This window comes from Zootoca vivipara, chromosome 3 (genome assembly GCF_965207765.1).
Source record: "Zootoca vivipara chromosome 3, rZooViv2.hap1.1, whole genome shotgun sequence".
Lineage (NCBI taxonomy): Eukaryota > Metazoa > Chordata > Lepidosauria > Squamata > Lacertidae > Zootoca > Zootoca vivipara.
The window spans coordinates 8,686,866-8,699,322 of record NC_142586.1 but is presented as its reverse complement, the minus strand read 5'-3'; the positions used below and the strand labels follow the sequence as shown (position 1 = coordinate 8,699,322).

Below are 12,457 nucleotides of genomic sequence, written 5' to 3'. Positions count from 1 at the left end.
TGAATACCTGCGGCTAAAGACACAAGTTCTGGTGGTTGTTCAAAAAAGAAAATTGAAGGGAGGGTGGGTGTTTTTTTTTTCTTTTTCTAAAAATAAGCTGCCAGTACTCATATGGGTACAAGCGTTCTGGCACAAGATGGCTGCCCTAAGCACAAAAAAATATGAGTGGTGCATTAAGTTAGGCTGCAGGAAGTGGGGGGACCTGGGCCAGCCTGCTGCTCCCTCCTGCCTTATTGTGAGGTGAAGGAGAAGCGGTGTGCTCACCTGCCCAGCCATAGGTGCAGCAGCAGCAACACCAGGAGAAAGAGTGGGTGGAAACCCGTATTGATGCACCCCCCTGCTTCTCCCCCATCTTAGGGGACAGTGATGGTTGTTGAGGCCTGGCAACAGCATCCATACGATCTTGCCTGCAGAGGTTTGTCTGCTTTCTCCCGCACTTCAGCCTTGCCAGAGTTTGGTGTAGCGCTCACCTTGCAATTTGGGCCAACAGCAGCTCAATCCTTGTTCCTGCCTTTTACCATAGTGCCTAAGATGCTCTTCAGACCTATTCCTTGCTTTTTTTTCTCATATGTATATGTGTGTGTGTGTGCATATGTATGTTTTTTTGGGGGGGGGGCTGCTTGATTGGGAGGCATTGTCTGTTTGAGGGTGGCATTTCCTATAAGTGTAGACATATTTACTTTATTTAATAAAATTTAGAATCGTTGAGTTGGAAAGGGCCACAAGCGTAATCTAGTCCAGCCCCCTGCAACGCAGGAAACTTTTGCCCAAAGTGGGGCTCAAACCCACGACCCTGAGATTGAGTCTCATGCTCTACCGACTACATGCCTGGTTGTAAAAAAAAAAAAAAAAAAAGCAAAGCGGTTTACAAAAGATGAAGCTGTAAAATTGAGAAAGAAGAAAAATACAGCCCTACTTTAAAACATACAAAAGTTAAGATGCTAAAACAGATTAAAAGGACCTCAGGTTTCTAAGCATCTGGGTAGGCTTGTTTAAACAGGAATGTTTTAAAAAGGAGTACAGTGGTACCTCGGTTTATGAACACAATTGGTTCCGGAAGTCTGTTCATAAACTGAAGCGTTCATAAACTGGAGCGAACTTTCCCATTGAAAGTAATGGAAAGTGAATTAATCCATTCCAGATGGGTCCGTGGTGTTCGTAAACCGAAAATTCGTAAACCGAGGTGTTCATAAACCGAAGTTCCACTGTATAGCAAAGTGCCTGCTTGATCACAATAGGCAGGGAGTTCCAAAGAGTAGACGGCACCACACTAAACAGTTGAGTTCTTAAAAATGTGGAACAGGCATTATGTGGCACCTGTAGTAATTCCGGTTCCGCCGATTGAAGTGGTTGCGTGGGCACACGTGTAGGGTAATCTCATAGGCAAATTGATCCCAACTTATAAGGGCTTTGTATACCAATAGTAATGCCTTGGGCCTGGCTCAGTAGCAAATCGGCAACCAGTTCAGATCAAGCGCGAGGGAAGCCCCACATAGAGCGCATTGCAGTAATCCAGTCTTGATGTTTTGCCTGTTTTCTCAGTGTGTGTGTGTGTATGCGCGTCTGAGCTTCACCTGTTTTATGTGAAATGGGTATTTTGTGGCTCCCCTGACAGTTTATTATATTTCCAAATGTGTCCCTAGGCCTGAAAAAAGATGGGGAAGCCAAATCCAGCTTGCCTGCAGCCGGGAGGAAGCAGAACGAGGTGAGTGGAATGGGGACTGACGATGAAGAAGGCTGGGGGGGGGGAATATATATAAATAGATAAATGTGTCAATAAATATATAGATACGATTCTGTCACAGACAGTTGGCTGCGGAGTATTGCTCAGTTTGTTTGTTCTTTGCTCTTTTAGCAAAGCACCATTTCAGGGTTGCTTAGCGCCTTCACCGCCTATCCTATAGTAATGGGGACGGATTAATTTGGAATCATGGGCCACTGAGCTGAGAGCTCAGGTGTGTCAGAAATCACAGGTGGCTGGTGCTGACTAGACAGCAACTGAATGCACAATTCTTTGATTAGACTCCTGGGAATGGAGTAATTAGCAGCAATGAATATACCACAGCTTGCCTTCTACTGCCTCATTAGCTGCAACACCGATGTTACTTTTAAAAGCTTCAGGGAGTGAGGGGGCAAGTGTAACTTCTCACCCAAGCTATTGGAAAGTTGAAGTACATGAGGGAAAGAGTGCTGGCGTAAGCATTCTCGGATTTCACCAAGCGGGCGTTCATGGCTGCTAGGGAGCGCACATCTGCAGCCTTGGAGGTGATTGCGGCCTATCTCCAAAACAGCTGGTCAGGCTATTAAAAGGATTTAAATGGTAGATAAAGATGTATACTTCTAAAAAAATGAAGTAATGGGCTTTAAACATTGAAATCAAAATGTTCTTGTATTGCGATTGCCATTGTAGCAAACTTCTTGCCCTAATGTGCATGTGTGGAAACACAAAGCCTGCACTTATAATTTCTTACAATGGAATTAATGACCTTGGGCCCAGCGCATTGGCCAAAATCCAACACTGGGAAATGTGTGGGCAAAGGGGGAGGTGTGTTCACTTTTCCCAGGGTTGAAAAGTCTGGACTGGGAGACTTCCTGCCACTCATACATCTTGAATTATGTTGCTTATCCAGATGAGAAAGGGAAATGGAAGGTTTTATTTTGGCCTCTCCTCCCCCGCCCCCATCTCCCCCCCCAAAAAAACCCCAACCCCAAACAGATAGGTAGTTCTGTTCAAAACAATCTTAATGTGGTACATGATGGCATTGGATTTTTCAGCCTGGGAAATTGATGTGCCTCAATACACAGGTCTCCCAGTTGGATTGGAGGAACTGAGTTAAAACTTTTATATGTAAGGCAAGGGCCATGAGAGATCAGGCATTATAGATACGTCACAAAATATCTTGCACTCTCTGTATATTTCTGGCCTTGATACTGGGAACCAAGGACAGACATGATACAATTTTCCTGTGCCGCAGGCTTCTTAGTTTGCCTCTGTGAGAACAGGATTTTGGGCTAGATGGACCATTGACCTGATCCAGCAGGCTCTCCTTATGTTCTTAAATTCTTAGTATAATCCACTGAAGACACCTGGGGGATGATCTCATTCTCCCATTCTATGCTCACTGACTACTCAAACGCTGCAATTTGCTCACAGCAATAACTCTCGTGTTATGGGTATTTTTCTGGAAAGGATCACCCAGTCTTGCTTAGAAGTATTAAATGGGTCTTACTGAATAGTAAATGTCTATAGGGTTGCAACTTCAGCCTGTAATTAAATGGTCTTGCTCAGTATCCTTGCCCACATACACACAGAGAGAAACGTAAACGTATTGTTTGAAATTAAAACACAGTGCATTGTTGATGCTCTTTCAACCTGAATTCGTCCCCCTAGATATTTAAATTCACCAGTGGAAGCAAAAAGCTATGGTAGTCAGAGGAAAAAGAAGGCAGGGCTCCTGTCCCTTTAATAATAGCTGTGTGGAGGAGCAATTTCACCTGCTGAAAGAATTCTCTCTATTAAAGGTCCCGGAGCAATGTCTATTTTTCACATGGGAGTAATGCCAACATTGAGAGGGTTTTCATCAGGACTATGGTGAGGTATATGGTCTAACCTGCAGCTTTTATTTGGGCGGGGAGAACCCTACACATGTTAAATGCATTCACTTATTTACCATTACATGTACAGTGGTACCTCTGGTTACGAACTTAATTCGCATCCTGGGGCAAAGTTCGCAACCAGGAGCAGCTGCTTCCGGGTTCACGGAGCTCATAAGCTGAAGCGTTTGTAACCAGAATCGTTCGTAACCAGAGGTACCACTGTAGTTTTCTTCTTGGAGCTCTGTCAAGGGAGGACTATATGACCCCATTACCAATGCATTCTGGAGCCTGAATCCAGAACATCAAAGTTCTCCACACAACACACAGACTACTTCTCCTTTCCCTCTCTGAGGTCCATTGAAACCTCTTAATCACAAGTGGCTGGGGCAACCCAGCCAAATGGGTGGGGTATAAATAATAAAATTATTATTAAAACCCATCACAACCTGAAGCAACTACAGTGGAACCTTGGTTTATGAACACCTCGGTTTACGAATTTTTGGTTTACGAACCCCGTGGACCCGTCTGGAACGGATTAGTTCACTTTCCATTACTTTCAATGGGAAAGTTCGCTTCAGTTTATGAACAGACTTCCGGAACGAATTACACCCATGCTTCGGGTTAAGTACGCTTCAGGTTGAGTACTCCGCGGACCCGTCTGGAACAGATTAATCCACTTTCCATTACTTTCAATGGGAAAGTTTGCTTCAGTTTATGAACGCTTCAGTTTACGAACAGACTTCTGGAACCAATTGTGTTCATAAACCGAGGTACCACTGTACTGTATAAAATAATCATCTCAACTCAACCCATTCCGACTCTGTAAAACAAAAAGGAGGAAAGCTCTCGCCCACCTCTCAGCTTGTTCTTCCCAACAGCCCCTCAACCTGTCAGCACCCTTAGGCATCCGTCTTTAGGCAGCAAGATCCTTCTGCAAGTCTCCTGGGCCAAGAGGAGCTGGTATAGCTGTGTTATCCCCTTGGCTGCTCTCCAGAGTAAACAGGAAAGTGCCCACCAGCAGCATGAGAAGCCGCTGTTATAGCTGCAGCCTTGGAGCTGCTGGGAGCCTGGGCATGTTTACTCAGAAGCAAGCCCCACAGAGTTCAGCGAAACCCACTTCCAAGCAAGGGAGCGCACATCTGCAGCCTTGGAGGTGATTGCGGCCTATCTCCAAAACAGCTGTTCCCGTCGTATACTGCATGACCTTAATCATTCTCAGAAACGGCAGCACTCTGCTTTGACTAGAGACAAAGTGGAATTTTATTTGGTAAGGACTGTGAGTAAAATTAACCAAGATAATTACGGGGTTGCAGTCGAAGGCCAAGCCGCCACTCATAGCACACAGAAATGTAACGGAGCCACCGCAAGCCCAGGGATCATGTGAATCATCACTAAGGGCTCCTGTTCACTTAGCACGCTTGCCAACCTCAGTAGAAGGTTTAGAGCAGGCATGTCAAACATGCGGCCCTCCAGATGTTTTGGCCTACAACTCCCATGATCCCTAGCTAGCAGGACCAGTGGTTGGGGAAGATGGGAATTGTAGTCCAAAACATCTGGAGGGCCGCATGTTTGACATGCCTGGTTTAGAGCATAAAAGTGAGGGATGTGTGTGAATCTAGCAATTGCCTTTTGTCTGCCCCAGCTGTTGTGGCTTCTGCAGGCACCTATATTTTTATATTTCTGCCAGCAGTTGTTGATCTCTCCTCAGTTCCTGTGCAGGAAAAGCATTTTTAGGCATCTCTCCCCCCCCCCATCGGGTTCTGGTGATGAAAAGGGCTCTATAAACTGAAAGAGAGGCTTTGCATTGCAGGTATCTTAGCGAACCAAAACCTGGTCTCTTGCAAAATGTTGCTTAGACACGGCTTGCTTTTGTTTAATTATAGTACAGGGCTTGCTAACTTTTAAGATCTCATGTCTGAGTTTCTTGTGTTTTTTTCCTTTTTCAAATCCAAGACAGTTGCAGAATGAGATAAATATCTCCACTTATAAAGGGCTTGTTGAAAAGGGAAGACCTTCGCTAGGCACCAAAAAGACAATAAATACCAAAGGCTTTTTTTTTGATCCTAGAATGCCTTTTTGGAGTAGCTGTGCAGGATCCCCATCCAATCAGTAAACACTGGTCAATCCTCCTTGGACAAAATTCCTCCTGCGTTTCATAGTGTTGTCAGTTGTGATGGGGAGGAAGTAGGTTGTATGTGAGTTCCTTCTTAACTCCTGGATCCAGCAAGTGTTAAAATATAAGCCGGGCTAGCTCCCTTTGCTGAGATGATACATCTGGCCAAATTTGCCAAATTTTGCAATGCAGTTCTCCAACCAAAAACTGCGCGTGCAAACACAAAAAGGACACATTTGTCCAATATATATTTTGTTATCCAAAAACTTGATAAGTAAAGAATTTAGACTGAGCATTCTAGCTACACTGCCTTAGTTAATATCAGCCTTCTCCTTTCATTCCATTCCTATCACGGCCACCTGAGGTCCATGGCTATCTTGCTTGGTTTAACGGGCCCACAGCTTTTAAGTCTTGTATAAGCCATAATAAACTAGCATTTTGACATTTCTGGAATGCAGTGGAAGAGTACGGATGCCAGATAAACAGGATAATGTACTCCCACTACCCCCACCCCAGTTGAAGAAGCAAGCATCAGTGAGATTTACAAAGCGTCTGGCATCAAGTAGATGCTAGTTAAAGTCATTGGGTCGTGAAGGGGACGGTGGTATTTCACAGGGAAACAGCTAAACGCCACTCTCTGAAGCAGGGGGCAGCAAACTTTTTCAGCAGGGGGCTGGTCCACTGTCCCTCAGACCTTGTGGGGGGCCAGACTATATTTTATTTGGGGGGAGGGATGAACAGATTCCTATGCCCCACAAATAACCCAGAGATGCATTTTAAATAAAAGCACACATTCTACTCATGTAAAAACACGCTGATTCCCGGACTGTCCACGGGCTGGATTTATAAGGCGATTGGGCCAGATCCGGCCCCCGGGCTTAAGTTTGCCTACCCATGCTCTAAAAGGACAGTGAAGAGCCACAGGATAAAAGTTGTCACCCTTTAGTTCCTAATAAATATTTGCACCCCTAATAAATATTGTTTCCCCTTTTACATTTTGCACTGGTGGCAGACATTCAATAGTGTTGTTTTTTTTCTTCTTGTACAGCCAATGACCATTTTGCATGGAGTTGTGATCTTGATCTCCGCACGTGCCGGCAGAGCACATATAAGCCCATTTCGCCCCCTTTCCCGGGGGTGGTGGTGGTATAGTCATATGTCAATTGGACTTGCCTATAACGGTTGTTGCCTGCAGCTGAACCCATTCAGTGTCTGCCCTGCCTCTCTTACGGGTGTAAAAACTTCTATAAGGAAAATATATCTTAGCTGTACTAAAACAAGATCTGAAACGATTATCATTTTTGTTCAACTGAATATTAGAGAGTTGGTGTTGCACCAAAAGTGGTGTCAAAAGCATTCTGCTCCGTTTGCTGTTTGATTTTCACACACTCCTTGGCTGATTCGCCTCCGGGTTACTGTAAGCTATGCGCTTTAAGCCGCGCTAATTACCTGCTTTGAAATGTGTGCTCCTTTTCCACCTCTGCAAACTACTTAACTGCTTTTAGGTACTGTTTACCTTTTGAGTACTGTATCCTATTAGTTAAGTACCTTATTAAGCTATCATTTTTTCAGAGACCATCTCTTCATTTAGGCTCTGCCGATTTCACTTTCTTTGCCAGTTTAATTTTAGCTGTCCACTTTGTTCTGGTTATATTGGGAGAGAGGCAGTTGCTGATTTGAAGAAACCTACTAAATTAGGAGGGACTTTACATCTTTATGGTTCCTGCATATTGATTACATTTGCCGCTGAAGTAAGAAGTAACCACAGACCTCAGGAAGGACAGTCCTATCCATCATAGCCCTGGGAGCATTTCTTTGATGAGGGAGGCACCAGGGCCCGCCCAAGACATTTTGGCACCTGAGGCGAACCACAAAATGGTGCCCCTACCCGCCAGGGAAGAAGGGGTGAGTGAAGAACTACATCAGGAACAGGGGGGGGGGAATAAAGATCTACATTAGGCACAAAGATGGCAGACCAGCAGCACCTCCTATTGGCCAAGAGGTCACTATAGAGGAGGCCTGGGCGGTGGCAGATCTGTGATGGAGAAAACAATAATTTCATAAAACTGCATCATTTTGATGATCCATTTTCTTTTGAGCCTATGGCCTAGCTAGCTAAATTGAAAAGGCCCGTGCCTGCCTACCTTTTACAGTACAGTGGTGCTTTGCTTAACGAATGCCCTGCTTAACAAAATTTCCGCTTAACAAAATGATTTTTCGAGCGGAGGTTGCCTCGCTAGACGAATTCGTTTTACGAAAAATTCGTCTAGCGAATCACGGTTTCCCATAGGAATGCATTGAAATTCAATTAATGCGTTCCTATGGGCAAAAAAAAAAAATTCAATGCATTCCTATGGGATTCGCTAGACAAATTTTTCGTTATAAGAAAAGACCCGTGGAACGAATTAAATTCGTCTAGCGAGGCATCACTGTACAGAACTAGCTTCTCTTAGGTACTGTATGTGGCGAATGTTCGTTCCGGAACACTGGAAACAATAAGCTGTTAGAATCTATGGTGGCCATTGCATGCCTGGAAAGAGAATCTGTTGGGCATGGCAGTTGTGATTAAAATTTTTATTAGATTTTACGTATATTTTCCAAACATCACATTTATTCATATCTTATACAATATTTTGGACTTCCATCAACCACGACTAGAGATTTCCAGTCCTCTTAACTTAATCTTGTATTCCCACAACTTCACTACTACAGTGGTACTTCTGGATGCGAACAGGATCCGTTCTGGAGCCCCGTTCGCAACCTGAGCAGTGCGCAACCCGAAGTGCCGAGTCTGCGCATGCTTCCCACACGATTCGGCGCTTCTGTGCATGCACGAATCGCTGAACCCGGAAGTAACCCGTTCCGGTACTTCCGGGTTCGGCGCGTTCGTATCCCGAGATGTATGCAACTCGCAGCGAACGTAACCAGAGGTATGACTGTACTTTAAATCAATTCTCCTTTAGCAATTGTGATTAATCTTCAATTGTTTTGTAGACAGATGAAAGAGGACATGGGAAGGCAGTTGATGATTAGAAAAATCAAAGTCTTAATAAGGAAAGAAACTGAAAAATGGTTGTTATATGTAATCACATGGTATTATAATGAGGGCTCATCTGAAGAGCCAATTTTTTATTGGTTCAGGATGATGACATAGGGTTGCATCTATTAAGATTGCTGTGAATGGTGAATAGAAGCCACATGCGCAACCTGGAAGCGTATAAAAAACACTGCTTCGGATGTGGTCCTTTGCAGCCTCCTCCTTATATTTGAGGCTGTCCCTATGCCTCTCACTTCACTTGGAGCCTGCATCCTTTTGGGTTTCTGGAAGGAGGATACCTCCAGTCTAGGAACCCCTTTTTAATTTCCCCCCATATGCCACCCCTATGGATCCTGCCCCCCGAAGCAGTTGCCTCACCTTGCCTCCTCTCCCCTCATGGGTGGGCCAGCCCTGGGAGGCACCCTCATCTCCACACATTCCAGGGATTTTTATTTATTATATTCAAAATGTATAGGATGCTTATTCAAACAAAAGGGGGGCATTCTACTAGATAGCTCTGCTTGCAGAAGGACGTTTGGCTGTGCAAAGGGAACTTCTCTTTCCTCCTCTGGTTGTCCCCTAAATTTGTTCTGGGTTTTCCTAGAGTGGATTAGGAGAGAGGGTGGGGCGCACATAGGAAGAGCAGAGGGAAGGGAACTTTCATTGCACAAGCAAAATCTTTGGGTTATTGGATTTATTTAGTTTGATATTATAGCCAAAGATCTCCAAGCGGTTTACAAAATACAATGCAATTCATTTAAAAAAAACACACAATTCATTTATAAAAAACAAGAACAATAAAAGCAAATATTGAAGACAAGTTACATACAAAATACAACATAAAACTTGATCTGTTTAAAAGCAATACTTACTAAAATCACATGTTAAAATTGCATGCTAAGATTAAATGCCTGAGAGACCTTGACAAGTTCCAGGATCCAACATTAGACTTCCCTATAAGATTTGATTTTTATTTATATTTTTATAATGCTTTTGAAGGTAGAAAACTTTGCTTGCTGTGTTTACAGGCACAATGCAATTCATTTCTTTTTAAAAAAAACAAAACAAACAAACAAAAACCCAGCAAACCAGCATTTAAACATTCACATGTGTGCAGTCAAGTCTCACAGTCAATTTCACTAAATTGCAGCCTATAAACCTGGCTCTGGGCCATTGGTCTGCCTCCAGTTTTGTCCAATCTTGAACTGTTTTTGAGAAGTACAGGCAAGCTAGTAAGGAAGGATGACAGCTCTGCTTGGATGCCTCCTCCTCCAAGTACAGTGGTGCCTCGCTAGACGAAATTAATTCGTTCCACGGGTCTTTTCTTATAGCGAAAAATTCGTCTAGCGAATCCCATAGGAATGCACTGAATTTTTTTTTACTTTTTTTTTGCCCATAGGAACGCATTAATTGAATTTCAATGCATTCCTATGGGAAACCGCGATTCACTAGACGAATTTTTCGTAAAACGCATTTGTCTAGCGAGGCAACCTCCGCTCGAAAAATCCTTTCGTTAAGCGGAAATTTCGTTAAGCAGGGCATTCGTTAAGCGAGACACCACTGTATACTGTTCCAGTCAGTGAGAGTTTAAGCCTTCCACAAGACTCATTGCCTTGGAGAATGATGGGGCTTCCATTTTCGGGTGGGATTCAATCATATACTGGCAAATCCAGCTTGTGTGCTTATATAGGATTAGGAGGTCTTGTACAATGAAGCCACTTATCATAAAGATAATAATCTAAAAAGAAGACTGGACCCCATATAATTAAAAGGAAAAATATTACAGCAAGAAAAAAATCGTAACGGGCTGACAAAAAATACTCGGCAGTAGACTCGGAAACGTACTGGGAGCCAATGTAGGTAGACCGGTGTTATGTGGTCTTGCTACATAGGTAAAGGTAAAGGGACCCCTGACCATTAGGTCCAGTCGTGACCGACTCTGGGGTTGCGGCGCTTATCTTGCATTATTGGCTGAGGGAGCCGGCTTACAGCTTCCAGGTCATGTGGCCAGCATGACAAAACCGCTTCTGGCGAACCAGAGCAGGAAGCAGAAACGCCGTTTACCTTCCCGCTGTAGCGGTACCTATTTATCTACTTGCACTTCGACGTGCTTTCGAACTGCTAGGTTGGCTGGAGCAGGGTCAGAACAACGGGAGCTCATCCCATCGCAGGGATTTGAACCGCCGACCTTCTGATCGGCAAGCCCCAGGCTCTGTGGTTTAACCCACAATGCCACACCTGTCTTTAGGTTAGGTTGTCCTTGCCTTCCCCTGCCCGATAGAGGTTTGATTTTCTCTATCAGATGTTTCTGATACTCTCCATTGGAGGATATTATAGTGAGAGTTAAAATCACAATAAAGGTCAAAATAAAATGCTGGCCAGTTATCTTAGCCAGGTTGACACACACAAATAAAGACTAAAAAAAGTGATCAAAAGAAACAGAAGAATGAAGCCAGGCAAATGGCCTAGAACATGGGTTGGAAAACTAAGGCCCTGGGTCCGGATGCAGCCCAATCGCCTTATAAATCTAGCCCGCGGACGGTCCGGGAATCAGCGTGTTTTTACATGAGTAGAATGTGTGCTTTTATTTAAAATGCATCTCTGAGTTATTTGTGGGGCATAGGAATTCGTTCATCTCCCCCCCCCCAAAAAAAATAGTCTGGCCCCCCAAAAGGTCTGAGGGACAGTGGACTGGCCCCCTGCTGGAAAAAATTGCTGACCCCTGGCCTAGAACAAACAACTGCCACAAACACAGCCAGGATATTCCGAAATTTCACAAGTCTAGATCCATCGCAACACAATGATTTTTGTGCCTTCTGGCATATATATTTGCAATTCATGCATTTTCTCTCTTTTTTTTAAAAAAAGGACGATTCTTATTTTTATTATAAGAAAATTAAGTAGCCTACTGTATCTATTTTAATTTGTTATGATTAGGTTTACTATGGTATTTCTCTTGACTGGGTTAGAAGAGGAAAGGGTGTGGAAACATGAGGAATGCTGCTGTGCCTCCAATGTTTTTTTTTTGACCCGCAAATCTTTTATTTTCCATTTCATCACGCTGCGTCCATAGATATGCATCAGATATGACCCATTTACTTATCATACCAGAGAGACCTGGTATCTTTAAACACAGACTAAGCCCACATTTGTTTTTCTCCTCTTTCGGCACAGCATTCTAAAAGTTAACAGTATAGGTCCTGCCCCCTTAGTCGCTGCTCTGCTGTTTGCAGACATCGTTACAGCCCAAGGAACCGACATGTTTGTGAAGGACAAATCCCAGAAGCGTCAGGAATTCTTTGCCAATATAAAACCATTCATTGCCCTCCTTCCTCCAATAATAAATGCCTTCCCATTTATGCAGACAGTGGCAAGCAGTGCCACAGATGTTGATGCAGGTGCTCAGACATAGGATAGCAAATCTAAGCTTTCCACATCGGCCCCGAAAGTAGCAGCTGGTGGGGTGGTGCAGGTAGGCCAGCAATAGCCACCTGCCTTCCCAACACCAAGCATTACTGCCCGTTCCTGAGTGGGAGGGGTGGGAAGGTGGGTGAGCACTGCCACACTACTTTAAAAGGCTTGCTAAAAGGCATATCTTCAGTAGGTGCCGAAAAAGCGGCAGAAACGGGACCCATCTAATATTTAACGAAAGGGAATTCCAAAGGGTAGGGGCCACAACACTAAAGGCCCTGCCCCATATTGTGTGGAAC

At 44.1% G+C, this 12,457-nt stretch overlaps 1 protein-coding gene across 1 annotated transcript in view; it reads left to right on the top strand.

Annotated features, from left to right (window-relative positions):
• Positions 1–1,706, top strand: part of COG6 (component of oligomeric golgi complex 6) — a 55,111-nt gene extending 53,405 nt beyond the window's left edge. Inside the window, exon 20 of the mRNA XM_035110205.3 lies at positions 1,644–1,706. The gene's annotated coding sequence lies outside the window, so the exon portion shown is untranslated. The remainder of the gene's footprint in view (positions 1–1,643) is intronic.
• Positions 1,707–12,457: the final 10,751 nt, after the last annotated feature.